A 15,349-nucleotide genomic window follows, 5' to 3' on the forward strand; every position below is an offset into this window, starting at 1 on the left:
GTGGGAGCTTAAATAGCTGTTCTCATGGAGGTAGAAAGTAGACTGATACATACCAGAGGCTAAGAAAGGTATATGGATTAGTGAGGAGAGTGTCTGTAAAGAGTGGGTGGTGATGGATTAATGAGTACAAACATACGTTAGATAGAAAATAAATTCTAATGTTTGATAGCAGAGTGAGTATAGTCAACAACAATGAATTGTGTATTTCAAAATAGCTATGAGAGAGGACTTGAAATGTTCCACAAATATAGAAATAATAAATACTCAAGGTGATGGACAGCCCAAATACCCTGACTTCGTTGTTACACAGTCTATAAATAAACAATGTCACACGAACCCCATAAGTATGTACAAATATTCTGCATCAATAAAAAAGCAAAAAATACAGAGAGATGGCTTCCTCTTGCAAATGAGATAAGGCAAGAAATAAAAAGATATTTATGGTAAAAAAGATGAAATATAACTGTCTGTATCTTCAAACATTATTTGGAATATAGAAATTCCTTAAAATCCGTTAAAAAGCTACTAACACTAATACAGAGTGTTTAGTAAGGTTGCAGGACACAAGGGCAATATTTAGAAGATACTATTTTCCCCTCAACTCAGTTAATTAAATATTTTTATAATTAATATATACTAATTTCCCCTCAACACAGTTACAGTTAATGAAGTATTTTTACAATTAATATTATATAAAAAAGAACTTTTGTTGTTCTTCAAAACATTTTATTCCTCTGCTAAGCCTCTGCTATAAGTAACTGTCACCATAGCTTAATGTATCTCAGATTTAATCTATTGGCAAGACCATGGTTCTATCTTCAAACCTTTCTGTCATTTTTCCTCCATTTCTCCTGTTACCATTCTACTCGAAGCCATCATTAACCCTTTTCTTATATTACTTATGATTCCTTCTAATTTAGCTCTCTCCTATTTTCCTTCTTACTCCCAAAAAAATCCTTTTCCACTTAGTAGCCAAAATGGTTATTTTTAAATCTTAAACAAGATCATATTACTCCTCTGCTTAACATTTCTCAAAAGCTTCAAAATGCTCTAAAAATAAGATCTAAGCTTATCTCGGCCTGTGTCATAGAGCAGCACTTATCAAAATGTTCTCTGCAGAACCATGGGGATCTTCGAGACACTTTAAAGGGATCTGCAATGTCAAAACTATTTTATTAATAATACTAAGATGTTATTTGCCTTTTTTGCTTGTTCTTATTTTCACTGACAGAGCAAAAGTAATGGTGTGTAAAACTCAGTGCCTGACAGTTTCCTAATTTGTAATGACTTTTCTGATAAGACAGGAGATACCATTAACGTTGTTTTTAAAATATCATATAAAGAAATGTGTCAACATTTGAGGGATCTGCAAAACTCAGTCAACCATTATTTTCCAAATAACCAGTGCATAATAGTATAGCCTAATTCATGGGTAAAGACGCATTTAAAGTTTAAGATAAACCACTGGATTTTAATGAGACAGAATAAGAAAAGTTTATTAGAACAGTTTCAGATTCCACACTGCAACTAACCTTTAAGAAACTACAACTTGGTTTTGGTGTCATGCCAAAAAAGAATATCCACAATTATCTAAAAGACTATTAAAATAATACTCTCTTATCCAACTATTTATTTGTGTGATTTCTTTCACATATGGCAACCATACAATATATGACAATAGATTGAATATAGAAATAGATGTGAAAATTCTATTCAAAAAGATATTAAAAAGATTTGAAAATATATAAACAATACCATTCTTCTCTGAAATGACGTTTTGGATTGGGAAACATAGATTTTTTAAATAAAAATGTTATTTATATTAATATATTATGGGCTTCTTATTGTTACTCCCCAAATTAATTAACAGAGATATTTTTAAAATTCAGAGTTTTAATATATAATAAGTATTTATAGATATGACTGACATACGCAAAATATTTGGAGTATTTATTTTTTAAAAGTGTAAATGAGTTCTGAATTCAAGTAGTCTGACTACTGACTACTCTCATAGTGAAATTCATCAGCTTGACTGAGCACTGTGTATTGTCTTTCATAATCTTGCTTCTATAGGCAAAATATATGAGGAATATATATTTAGTTCATAAAATGCTTGAGTTGTCTTAGTGTATTGTTTCTGATTTTAATCCCTAAATTTAGGAAAGAAAAAATATTTAAATATAAGAAGTGTTTTTTTTAATAAAAGCCATGACGCTGCTATGTAGAGATATAACATATTTTTCTATAAATTTTATTAAAAAGTGATTAAAGTAATTTGCCTTCTCCTAGAGGGATAAGATAATAAGGATTAAAACACACACACACTCACATGTTCATTCAAATCAATTCAGCCTATCTCTTGTACTATTTTTTTTTATAATCTAGTTGAATCTGATTGTAATAAAAATGAGAGAAACACCTGCAATTTTACATAGTTGAAAGATAGATCATTAGAGTTTTCATTCCTAGTCATAAGGGATCTGAGTCCATTCCAATACACTGATTAAAATTGAAGGGTCCATCCCAGCACGATTGTAGATTCCATTAAACTCTTCCCCTATATCCATCTACTCACAAGACTGCATGATCTGCCTCCTAAATGTCTTTCCAACCTTTTCTCTCTCTGCCCTATCCATTATTTATTAGAATTCAGCTTTCTTTCTATCTCTTTCTTATAGAACCAAACTCTTCCTGTAAATTACACTGGTTCAACTGTTTCCTACTTCAGAAATTTTGACCTTCCTATTTATTCTGCATAGAATAGCTTTACTCAGCACTAGAGATTGCTTTCTCCTTCTCATTCTTTATTTCTAAATTAAAATATTATTTCCATAAAGCCATCATCCTTGACAAGTGTGTCTATAAACATGTCAACCTTCCCACCTGAACCCCCCAGTTTCTATCTTGTTACTCGACTCTTTTATTTTATACTACTTCATACCACTTTGAAAACTCCTGGTTTGTTTGTTCACTTGGCTATTGTCTTGTTCCTACCCTACAATGTATATTCTCATGAAGGAGAAACTCTGTGAGTCATTACTGCTACACAAGTCTCATTAAATAGTCATGGAATAGATTAATCAGTAAACTAATGAGTCAGGATTGAATTTGTAAATAGTATATTTAAGTTCTAAGAGCAAATCTTCTATTAATTAAGTTTACCTTGTTGATGTCACTGAAGCCTCCAGACTTTCCACTACAAACATGAATAAAATTGCCGTGATCATTAAATTAGATCATTGGACATTGTAGAAGCACTTATTGAGGCGAACTATTGTTGAAATTAGGTGAAATATAACTATGTGTCTGTGTGTGTGTGTGTGTGTGTGTATAAAATAGTATGTGTTTCTGTTCTGTTATCTGGAATTAATAGTATTGTATTATCGGGAATTCATAAAATGTGAGGAATTTGTAGAAGACTAATAATAAAAATTCATCATAAATTCAGAAGTCATGACTTTTCCACAAGAGCAAAAATAATAAATTGCTATAAAATAATTCATTAATATTAAACAATTTATTTTAAAAAGTAACTTTCCAGTAGCCATTGGTATTCTTTTCATTATTTTGCCTTATAAAAAGTAAATGTTCTCATTCTAATCTTTTTGACACTTTTTACCTTCTCCAGAGCTCACAATCAATGGGACAATAATTACTGTATATTCACAGAAAAGGAGTCTTGAGCAATATTAAAATGTTCACTATCCACAATCAGAAAATGAAAATTTCTGATTAGGGTATCAACTGAAAGAAAATGACCTCAAAAAAGCATTCGTGGTTTACTTGGCTTTCTGTAATGCAAACACACACACACACACACACACACAAAATAAATAATGTTGGCTTAATTTAACTGTTAGCAGAAGAGTCCTAGGACTGTATTTCTTCCAGAGTCAGGAAAACGATATGAAATTCTTATTTCAGTCCTCAAATGAGAAAGGCTCATAGAATTTCAAAAATTCAAAAGAAGTTTAACAGTCATTATTTGTGATGGATTCCTACCTGGGATTTAATGGTCTCCAAGATATCTCAACTCCTCTTTGAAATACCTTAGTATAACAAATGACCAAAGAAAAGAGACTTACCCACGGTAAGCCAAGTAAAATATTGATTCTTTCCATTTAGCTAGACTGTAGTAACTAATAGTTACATTTCAGAACAAAAGGTCTAATTTAATATTATGCAGTACTTTGTTATGTTTAAAAGAAAAGTAAGTCAATAATGTATTTTTTAAAATTCCTCTTGGGGGTACCATTTCTGAGAATGCTGATAGGCCAGGTCAATATGTGAAGTGGATTGAGCAAGCTCCTATTCCATCTCTGAGTTCCAAAAATTCATTTAATATTGCATCCTCAAATAGAGAACATATCAAGTATTAAACTGGAAAGAATAGATGTACACTTGATCTTAGCCAAAAGGCTGAGAAACAATTATAAATCATCTCCTAATAAATGTATTATCTTTTCATAGATGGTATATAAAGAATTTTTCAAAATATTGAGTTCATATATTAGACATCATAATAAATACTTCTAGGAAATCAATAGAAAACAAATGATCTAATCCAATTCTCTCTTTCTGCAAATAAAGTATGAAAAGCCTAATGTGCAAATAACTAACCCAAGGCTATTCATTTTCTTATGACCAAGTATGTAACTACAAATAGTGCAATGCTAATCTGGTGCATATTCGTGTTCACTAAAGAGAAGCATTTCCCATATTGCTATACTTGACTTAAGAAATATATAGTTCAAATCCTACTTCTTCCCAACACCCAGTAGTCATCCACATTTAAGTGGATGACTTTTTTGCATTATATGGAAGAAGACTATATTTTTCAGAATAAAAACAAAGTATGTAAGTTGACAAAAATAAGGGCAAATCAATGATATTCACTAGGTTAATATTTGATATTCAGATGTATGTTTCAAAATGTTCAAATATTCTCTATAGAAAGAGCTACAGTATTTAATTATTAAGTCCAAATTTTATTCATATTTTATTTTAAAATCATCATTTTCTTTTCATCAGTGAATCATTCTGAGATATTTTAATCTGGCACTTCAAATTACTCTAAATATCTTCCCTTTATTAGAAAAATTGGTAGCTTTTTGAAGGTCATAATAAACATTTTCAAGAATAGTTTATAAATTGGAAAGAATGTAACTTGAAAGTCATATATATTTGAATTTGAATCTAAATTATACCACTAATTAATAACAAATTCTTGTTCAAATTACTTAGCTTTATTTTTCTCATTTGTTAAGATGGGTGCACTAGCACCTGGTTACTAGGGGTACTGAGAAGATTTCTTATAACTTTTTAATATTTTCTTCACCAAAGGTAAACAGTGTGTGCATATAAAACCTTTCTCAGCTATATGGCCTTGAAAAATATTTGTTAAGCAAATAAAATAAATAAATACATGAAAATAATATACGAGAAAATAACAGCACATGTAAATTGACTGACTGAGTACCTAAAGTATAATGGGACCTCAATTAGTGGTAAACATAATTGTCATTGCAATTTAGAATATAAAAATTAGATACTATTAACAACTAGGACAAGTCTTCAATATGGTTTATCTATATTCTCAATAGAAAAATTGAACAGCTCGAGAAAACATTTAATAGAGTTTTTCCCCATCAAATACCTGATTAGGATACTAGCAGTTTTAAATATAATAAAACATTTTCCATGTCTCTATCATTTCTAAGGCACATATTTACTGGTGTGCTAGTTCAGGATCTTTGAAATGAAACAGCGGGGCCCGGCGCGGTGGCTCACGCTTGTAATCCCAGCACTTTGAGAGGCCGAGGCGGGCGGATCACGAGGTCAGGAGATCGAGACCACGATGAAACCCCGTCTCTACTATAAATACAAAAAATTAGCCGGGCGTGGTGGCAGGCGTCTGTAGTCCCAGCTACTCGGAGAGGCTGAGGCAGGAGAATGGCGTGAACCTGGGAGGCGGAGCTTGCAGTGAGCCGAGATTGCGCTACCGCACTCCAGTCTGGGAGACAGAGGGAGACTCCGTCTCAAAAAAAAAAAAAAAAGAAGAAGTGAAAAAGCACTGATTTGTAGTTTTTGTCTTATTCTCTGATATAAATAGCCTTTCTTACATCCTAGTGTCTCAGCTTCTCAATACCACATGTGGAGCAAATTTTATATATTTTTTTAATAAATGAAAAACATCAGAAGGATGTGCTTAGGTCCATTTAGCAGCATGAAATTAGTTTCAAAACACAAATTCTAAATTCTTTTTATTTGCTAAGTGAATACAGGTAACATGCTCACCCTCTCTGCTTTCTTAGTATCCTTAGATATAAAATCAGGTAGCTATATTGACCTACACACACATACACAAATGCTAATTTGTGACAATGGAAGAAACACATTATTTCAACTGGTTGAAGGTAATATTATATATCACTAATCCATAATATTATGATTTTTTTAAAATAATACTTGTTGAGCCCCTGGTATGCACTAGTTACTAAGGTTCAAAGATGAAGTTAATCAAATCTTATCACATAAGCCATTACTTTCTGATTTCTATCGATGTTCCAAGCTCTTTTTCTCTGCTTTTACATCATATAATTTTTAGCCCTTTTATAACTCCGCATTCTCTACTTTAAACATGGTCTAGTTATTTTCTGTAGGTCTTAATATATACTGTCTGAAAATAAATGTAATGCTCTAGATAAAATTTCACTAGAGTAGCCTAAACAGAACCAGATAACTACCTGCTTTGTTCTTGGTGAATGATGTTCAAAATTCTAGTTCTGTAGTGATGTCAGCAAGATAGAAGACTAGCAAGCTACAGGACCTCCTTCTGCCACAGGGATGCAGAGTTAGCAATAATATACAGACCAGAATATCTTTGTGAGAACTCCAGAGAACAGTTGAGAATCACCCAGGTCATTGTAAAATAAAAAAGGAATTCAAGTGAAAGGATAATTATATATATATATATATATATATATAGTAGCCTTTGGTGCATGTATTTATGATCCTCCCTTTATGAAGATAGAGTAGAGCAATTGCAAGAAAACTCTCATATTTAGGCTTCTCTCTTGGAATGGAAACAAAAGAGTGGCCCAGTTCCAACATTCCAGACCATCTGGGAACTGCCAAAACAACTGATTTCTATCTTATCTAACTTGGAGTGTCCATGGGTCTCCAGCATCAGATTTTGCAAGCCACTAAAAATGGAGGTAAGAACAAAGAACATTAGACCTACAGCTCCAAAGGCATAGGCTAGGGGAAGCAAGAGAATAAAAAGAGTTTGAGAAGTCCTAGAAAATCTTGTTCTGCTGATTGGTAAAACTCTTCCTCTTTAGGAAATGTGATGGTTAATACTGAGTGTTAATTTGATTGGATTGAAAGATACAAAATATTGATCCTGGATGTGTCAGTGATGATGTTGCCAAAGGAGATTAATATTTGAGTTAGTGGGCTGGGAACTGCAGACCCATTCTTAATCTGGGTGGTCACAATCCAAGCAGCCGCTAGAGTGGCTAGAATATAAGCAGGCAAAAAAATGTGAAAACAGAGACTGGCTTAGCATCCCAGCCTACATCTTTCTCTCGTGCTGGATGTCTCCTGCCCTTCAACACTGGACTCCAAATTCTTCAGTTTTGGAACTCAGACTGGCTCTACTTGTTCCTCAGCCTGTAGGTGGCCTATTGTGGGACCTTGTGATCATGTGAGTTAATACTTAATAAATTCCTATGTGTATGTATGTGTGTGTGTCTGTATATATGTATATATTCCATTAGTTCTGTCTCTCTAGAGAACCCTAATACAGGAAGCTGATACGCAAATAACCGAAGATGTTTGTTTTTCCAAATTCCAAAATCCTAGCAAAAGACTACAAGGCATAAAAGAAATAGAAAAATGTGACCCAACCAGAGGAAAACAATAAAATGCCATAAATGAACCATATAGAAAGGTAGATCTATGAGCTGCTTGACAAATAATTTAGAATAATTGTTCAAACAGATGTTCAATGAGCTAAAAGAGGACATAGGCAACTGTATAAAATCAGAAAAATGATACATGAACAAAATGAGAATATCAACAAAGAGAGAGAAATTATAAGATAGAATCAGAAACTCTGGAGCTGAAAAAAGTACAGTAAGTGAACTAAAAAATTCACAGAGAGGGTTAACAGCAGGCTTGTTCAGGAAGTAGAAAAAATTAGCAAAACTGGAAACTGTTCATTTGAAATCATTATGTCAGAGGAACAAAAGAAAAAAAAATGAAGAAAAGGGACTTAAGAGACATTATCACCTGGAGTAACATATGCATTGTGAGAATCCCAGGAGAAGAGAAAGAGGAAATAAGAGGTTATATTAAGAAATAATGACTAAAAACTTCCCAAATCTCAGAAAAGAAACAGACATACAGTTCAAGAAGCTCAGAAAATATTAACTAGGATAAATTCAAAGAGACACACTATATAATAAAACTGTCTGAAGTCAAATACAGAGAATCTTGAAAGCAACAGGAGGAAAGTAGTCCATCACATAGGAAGCATTCATGATATTATCGGTGTTCTTTTTGCAGCAGAAACTTTGAATGCTAGGATGAAATAGAATGACATATTCAAAGTGCTAAAAGAAAAAATATACTATCAACCGAGAATATTATATCTGGCAAAACCATTCTTCAAAAATGGAGAAATTAAGACCTCCAAGTAAACAAAAGCAAAGGCAGTTTGTTATCCCTAAACCTGTTCTGCAGGAATACTAAAGGGATTTTTTTCAAAATAAAATGAAAGTACAGTAGACAACAACACAAAGCCCTACAGAAGTATAAGACTCTTTGATAAAGGTAAATACTTAGACACTTATCATGACATGTATTATTACAATTTTGAAACATAGAATTAAAATGATCAAAAATATTTTTTAAACTTATAAATCTATGTTAATGGGCATATAATACATAAAGATACAATTTTTTAAATTCATAACAAATTGGGAGATAGGGCTATAATGGAGTAGAGATTTTGTATGCAATTGAAGCTAAGTTGTTATCAGTTTAAAATAGGATACAATAACTTTAAGATATTTTATATAATTGCCATGATAGCCACAAATAATGTATTTATAAAATATACTCAAAAGGATATTAGAAAGGAATCAAAGCATGTCACTACAAAATATCATTTAAAAGTAAAGAAAGGCAGCAAGAGAGGAAAGAAGAGACAGAAAAACTGTAAGACATACATAAAACAATTAACAAACAGGCAATCGTAAGTCCTTCCCCATTTGTAATGACTTTAAATGTAACTTGATTAAATTTCTTGATCAAAAGACAGAGATTTGCTGAAAGGATTAAAAAACAGGATCCAACTATATAATGTCCGCAAGACACTCTAAGGAAAATGGAGCATGAAAATAAAAGTATAAAAAAAGATATCCCATGCAAATGACAATTAAAAGAGAGCAAGAGATGCTATATTAATATTAGAAAACAGACTTTAAGTTAAAAACTGTCACAAGATACAATTAAGAATATTATATAATGTTAAAGGGGTAAATTCACTAAAAAGATATATCACTTGTAAACATTTATGCACAAAACTTTAGAATTCCTAAATATATAAAGCATACTTTGATAGAATTCAATAGAGAAATAGACAACAGCACAATAATGGTAGGAGACTTCAAAACCTTACATTAAATAATCAAATAAAAAACTACACAAAAGATCAATAATGAAATAGAGGACGTGAACAATACTACAGACAATTGAGCCTAACAGACATATGAAGAAGACTCCCTAACAACAACAGAATATACTTTCTTCTCAAATGCACATGAAGCATTCTATAGGATAAACCACATGATAGGACACAAAACAACTCTTACCAATTCAAGAAGATTGAAATTATGCAAAGTATCTTATCTGATCACAGTGATATGAAACTAAACATCAAAGCACAAGAAAACAGGAGCACAAGTAAAACAGCAAGAAGAAAACAGAAAAATTCACAAGTATGTAAAAATTAATCAACACCCTCTTAAACACCAATGAGTCAAAGAAATTACAACAGAAATTAGAAAATACCTTGAGAAAATTGAAAATTAAAATAAAAGCACAACATACTAAAACTTATGGGATATAAGAAGCTTATAGCGATAATTATTGCAGGAAACTGAGGACTAGAGAGACTGATATGGAGAACAGGAGGATTGTTTATTTTCGGTATGCACCGGCTCAGTGGATTCACATCCAAAAAGCTGAGCATTGAACAAAGACTGAGCAGGGTTTTTATAAGCAAACTTACAGAAGCAAAAAAGCAGTTAATCATACAGTGACAGGTCACATAATCTGTAGCATAACTGTTGACTTAGCATAACCTGTGGCCTTGCATAGCTAGTGACCTTGTAGCTGCATCAAAAGAAAAACAAGAACTGCCTAAATACAGACATTTGTAAAATATGGTTATGTTTAAGAAGACAGGGAAAGGAGTAACCGTAAAAGAATTTGCCTTTCTCTTCTTTTTTCCCTTCAACCTTGCTCTGGAAAGGGGTGGTGTCTGGGTGTCCTTTGGCCTTGGCTTCCTGGACAGTGGCAGACAGCATTATCTTGTAACTGTCCTTGAAGTGAGCTTGCTAGGCAGAGGAAAACTTGTTCTTTTCTTTTTAACCCTTGTCTTGCCTGTTACTTTTCTTGAAGTGAATGAATGTGTATTTATTTTTAAATTTCTGCCCCATAATTACATACATAAAAAATAAGAAAAACCTCAAATCACAGAACTAGATTTAGGAATCAAGAAACTAGGAAAAGAACACCAAACTAAACCTAAAATCTAGCAGAAGGAAGAAAAAAACAGATTACAGCAAAGATAAACTGAATAGACAATAAAAATAATAAAAAACTAATAATTTTTTTAAAGATGGACAAAACTGAAAAATTCTTAGATTAAGAAAAAAGAGTGAAGACTCAAATACTCAAAATCAGTAATAAAAGAGTAGGTATTATTACTACAGATATCACAGAAATTAAAAAGAATTATAACAGAATGCCAACAAACTGCATAATGTAGAAAAATGGACAAATTCCTAGAAACGCACACCTATCAAAACTAAATTATGAAGAAATAGGAAGTTTGAATAGACCAGTAATACATAAGGAGACTGGAACAGTAATCAGAAACCTCCGAATAAAAACAAAAATCAGAAGGAGATATTTTCACTGAAGAATTCTACTAAACTATTAAAGAATTAACACCAATCATCTGAAAACTCTTCCAATAAATTGAAGAATAAAGAATACTTACAAGCTCATTCTGTGAGATCAGCATTACCTTAATACCAAAGCCATACAAAGACACAACAAAAAAGAAAACTAAAGACCAATATCTTGGATAAATATTGATTCCAAAATTCTCAACAAGACACTAGCAAATCAAATTCAACAGCACATTAAAAAGATTATACACTATCCAGGCACAGTGGCTCATGCCTGTAATTCCAGCACTTTGGGAGGCCAACGCAGTGGATCATGAGGTCAGGAGATTGAGACCATCCTGACCAACATGGTGAAACCCTGTCTCTACTAAAACACAAAATATTAGCCTGGTGTGGTGGTGTGTGCCTGTAGTCCCAGCTACTCAGGAAGCTGCAGCAGGGGAATCACTTGAACCCAGGAGGCAGAGGTTGTGGTGAGCCAAGATTGCGCCACTGTGCTCCAGCTTGGCAACAGAGCAAGACTCCATCTCAAAAAACAAAACACAACAACAACAACATAAAAGATTATATACCACAACCAAAGGGGATTTATACCTTGAATTCAAGGATGTTGTCCAATATACAAAAATAAATCAAGGTAATATACCACATTAATAAAATGAAGGTGAAACCCTACATGATCATTTCAATTAATGCAGAAAGAGTATTTAACAGAATTTAAAACCCTTTCATTATAAAAACCTGACTACACTAGAGATAGAAGAAAATTACTTTAACAGAATGAAGGCCATTTATAAAAAGCACACAGCTACCATCATACTCAATGGTGAAAAGACTGAGAGCTTTTTCTCTAAGATCAGAAATGAGGCAAAGATGCCTACTCTCAGCACTTCCATTCAATAGTGTTGGAAGTCCTAGCCAGAGCAATTAGAAAGGAAAAAGATATAGTCATTCAAATTGCAAAGAAGAAGTAAAATTATCTCTGTTTACCGATGGTATGATCTTATATATAGAAAATTGTAAAGGTTACACACATACACTCATACATGCAAAGTTGCTAGAACTAATACATGAATCTAGCAATATTGCAGAAAACAAATTAGCAGTCAAAAATTAGTTGTATTTCCATATCAAACAATAAACAATACAGAAATAAAATTTTAAAAATAATTCTATTCATAATAGCATTAAAAATAATAAAACACTTAGGAATTAACTGAAGTGAAAGATTTATACAATGAAAAATACAAAAATTGCTATAAAAACTTTAATAAGACACAAACAAATGGAAACTCTCCCATTTTCATGGAGTGGAAGACTTAATTTTGTTTAGATGGCAATAGTATTCAAAGTAATCTACAGATTCAATACAATTTCTATTATTTTCTCAATGATATTTTCCTTTCAGGAATAGAAAAAATATTATCCTAAAATTTGTATCTAATCTCAAGAGACACTGAATAGCCAAAAACATTTTTGAAAAATAACAAAGAAGGCTGACATTTCTTGAGTTCAGACATATTACAAAGATACTATGATAGTTCATTCTATATGTCAATTTGACTGGGTCATTGTGTGCTGAGGTTATTTGGTCAAACATTATTCATGTTATGTCTGTGAGGGTGTTTCTGGATAAGATTAACATTTGAATCAGTACGCTAATGAAAGCAGATTGCCCTCCCTAATGTGGATGGGCCTCCCAATCAATTGCAGACTTGAATAGAACAAAAATGCTAAGAGGAAATTCTTGCTTGACTTTGGAGATGAAACATTGGTCTTTTGTGATCTTGGAATTCAGATTGAAATATTGGGTCTTCTTGGGTCTCCAACCTGCCAGTTTTAAGAATGGAACTTACACCATTGGCCTTCCTGATTCTCAGACTTTTAGCCACGGGCTGGAACTATGCAAGACTTCTCAGCCTTCATAATCACTTTAGCCGATTTCTTATAATAATTATATACACTTATATTGCTTATTGGTTCTGTTTCTCTGGAAAACTCTGACTAATACAGATTTAGTAAACAAAATAGTCTTGTATTTATGTTAAGACAGACATATAGACCAATTGAATAGAATAGAGAGCCCCAAAGTAAACCCAAGCATGTATAATCAAATGATCATCAACAAGAGTGCCACAACTACTACATGGGAAAAAAACTGTCTCTTCAAAAATTGTGTCGTGAAAACTGGATACCCATATGCAAAAATATAAAGTTGGAATCTTATATCATACATATATGGAAATTAATTCAAACTTTATTAAAGATCTGAAACTATAAAGCTTCTAGAAGAAAACATAGGGGCAAAACTTTGTGACACTCAACATGGCAATGATTTCTTAAATATGACACCCAAAAAGCATAGGGAATGAAAGCAAAATTAGATGAGATTCTATCAAACTTTAAAACAGTCAAATCATACAATTAATGAGGGAAAATGCAACCTATGGATGATAGAAATATCTGCAAATCATATATCTGATAAAGAAATCCTTCAAGTTAACAAAATTAAAATAAACCAATTTAAAAATGGGCAAATGGCTTGAACAGACAATTCTCCAAAGATTATATACAAATTGTCATCAAGCATTTGAAATAATGCTCAACATCACTAATCATCAGAAAAATGCAAAGCAAAACCATAGTAAAATACTGACACCCTTTAGAATACCTACTATCAAAAACACAGAAAATAGCAAGTGTTGACAAGGATATGAAGAAATTAGAATCCTTGTGCACTGCTTGTGAGACTGTAAAATGGTAAACCGGTCAGAGGCTTTGGAACTCGAGTGACTTTATCTTGAATAGGGGCTGGGTAAAATAAAGCTTAGACATACTGAGCTGAGTTCCCAGGAGGTCAGGCATTCTTAGTCAGAGGATGAGATAGATAGGAGACCTTGCTGACTATAGCACTTTAAAGATCATAAAACAGGTTGCAGCGAAGAAACTGGCCAAAACCCATCAAAACCAAGATGGTGACAAAAGTGACCTCTGGTTGTCCTCACTGCTCACTACATGCTAATTATAATGCATTAGCATGTTAATAATAGACACTCTCACCTGCGCTAAGTCAGCTTACAAATGTCATGGCAATATCAGGAAGTTACCCTATATGGTCTAAAAAGCGGACAAACTCTCAACTCTGGGAATTGCCCACCCCTTTCCCAGAAAACTCATGAATAATCCACCCCTTGTTCAACATATAATCAAGAAATAACTGTAAGTATACTCAGGAGAGCAGCCAATGCCACTGCTTCCACTATGGAGTAGCCAATCATTCTTTCTTTCCTTTATTTCTCTAATAAACTTGCTTTCACTTACTCTATGGACTTGCCCCAAATTCTTTCATGTGTGAGGTCTGAGAACCCTTTCTTGGGTTCTGGATCAGGATCCCTGTCTGGTAACACAACTGTTATGACAAACAGTATGGAGCTTCCTCAAAAAATTAAAAAGGAAAGTACCATATTATCCAATAACTTCACTTCTGGGCTATAACCAGGAGAATTGATAGCAGACTCTCAAAGAGATATTCACGATAGCAAAGAGGTAGAAGTGACCCAAATACCCATCAATAGAGGAATATACAAACAAAATGTCATATATACATACAATGGAATATTACTAAATTTTAAAACGTGGGAAATTCTGTCATATGCTATAACATGGATGAAACTTGGGGACATTTTGATAAGTGAAATAGGCCAGTTGCAAGAAGACAAATACTGTATGATATTACATGTGAGATATATTTAATGTAGCCTAGTTCATAGAAACAGAAAGTAGAATAGTTGTTACCAGAGGCTGGAAAGAGGAAAAGGGGAAATTGTTGTTCAATGGGTATAGAGTTTCAAATTTGCAAGAAGAAAAAGTTCTAGAGGTCTGTTTTACAACAATGTGAATATACTTAACACTATTTAATTGTATGTATAAAATGGTTCAGATGGCAAATTTTATGTGTTTTTTTTTTACCACGATAGATACAAAGGATAGATAGATAGATAAATAGATAGATGGATAGATAGATAAAGAGAGAGATATAGAAGATAGGTAGATAGATAGGTAGGTAGATAGATAGAATATAGGTATATTTCTAGCCCACCAAAGCCTGAAATTCCATTATTTCAAAACAAACTCAGTTATGG

General features: G+C 32.7%; 1 long non-coding RNA gene and 1 other non-coding gene across 2 annotated transcripts in view; both read right to left on the reverse strand.

The window, feature by feature from the left end:
• Positions 1-15,349, reverse strand: part of LOC129486524 (uncharacterized) — a 50,773-nt gene that overhangs the window by 14,414 nt on the left and 21,010 nt on the right. The window lies entirely within an intron of this gene.
• Positions 4,242-4,431, reverse strand: LOC129487125 (U2 spliceosomal RNA). The gene has a single exon (XR_008659241.1). It is a non-coding gene; the product is annotated as a U2 spliceosomal RNA (small nuclear RNA).

This window comes from Symphalangus syndactylus, chromosome 7, assembly GCF_028878055.3.
Source record: "Symphalangus syndactylus isolate Jambi chromosome 7, NHGRI_mSymSyn1-v2.1_pri, whole genome shotgun sequence".
NCBI classification, from domain to species: domain Eukaryota; kingdom Metazoa; phylum Chordata; class Mammalia; order Primates; family Hylobatidae; genus Symphalangus; species Symphalangus syndactylus.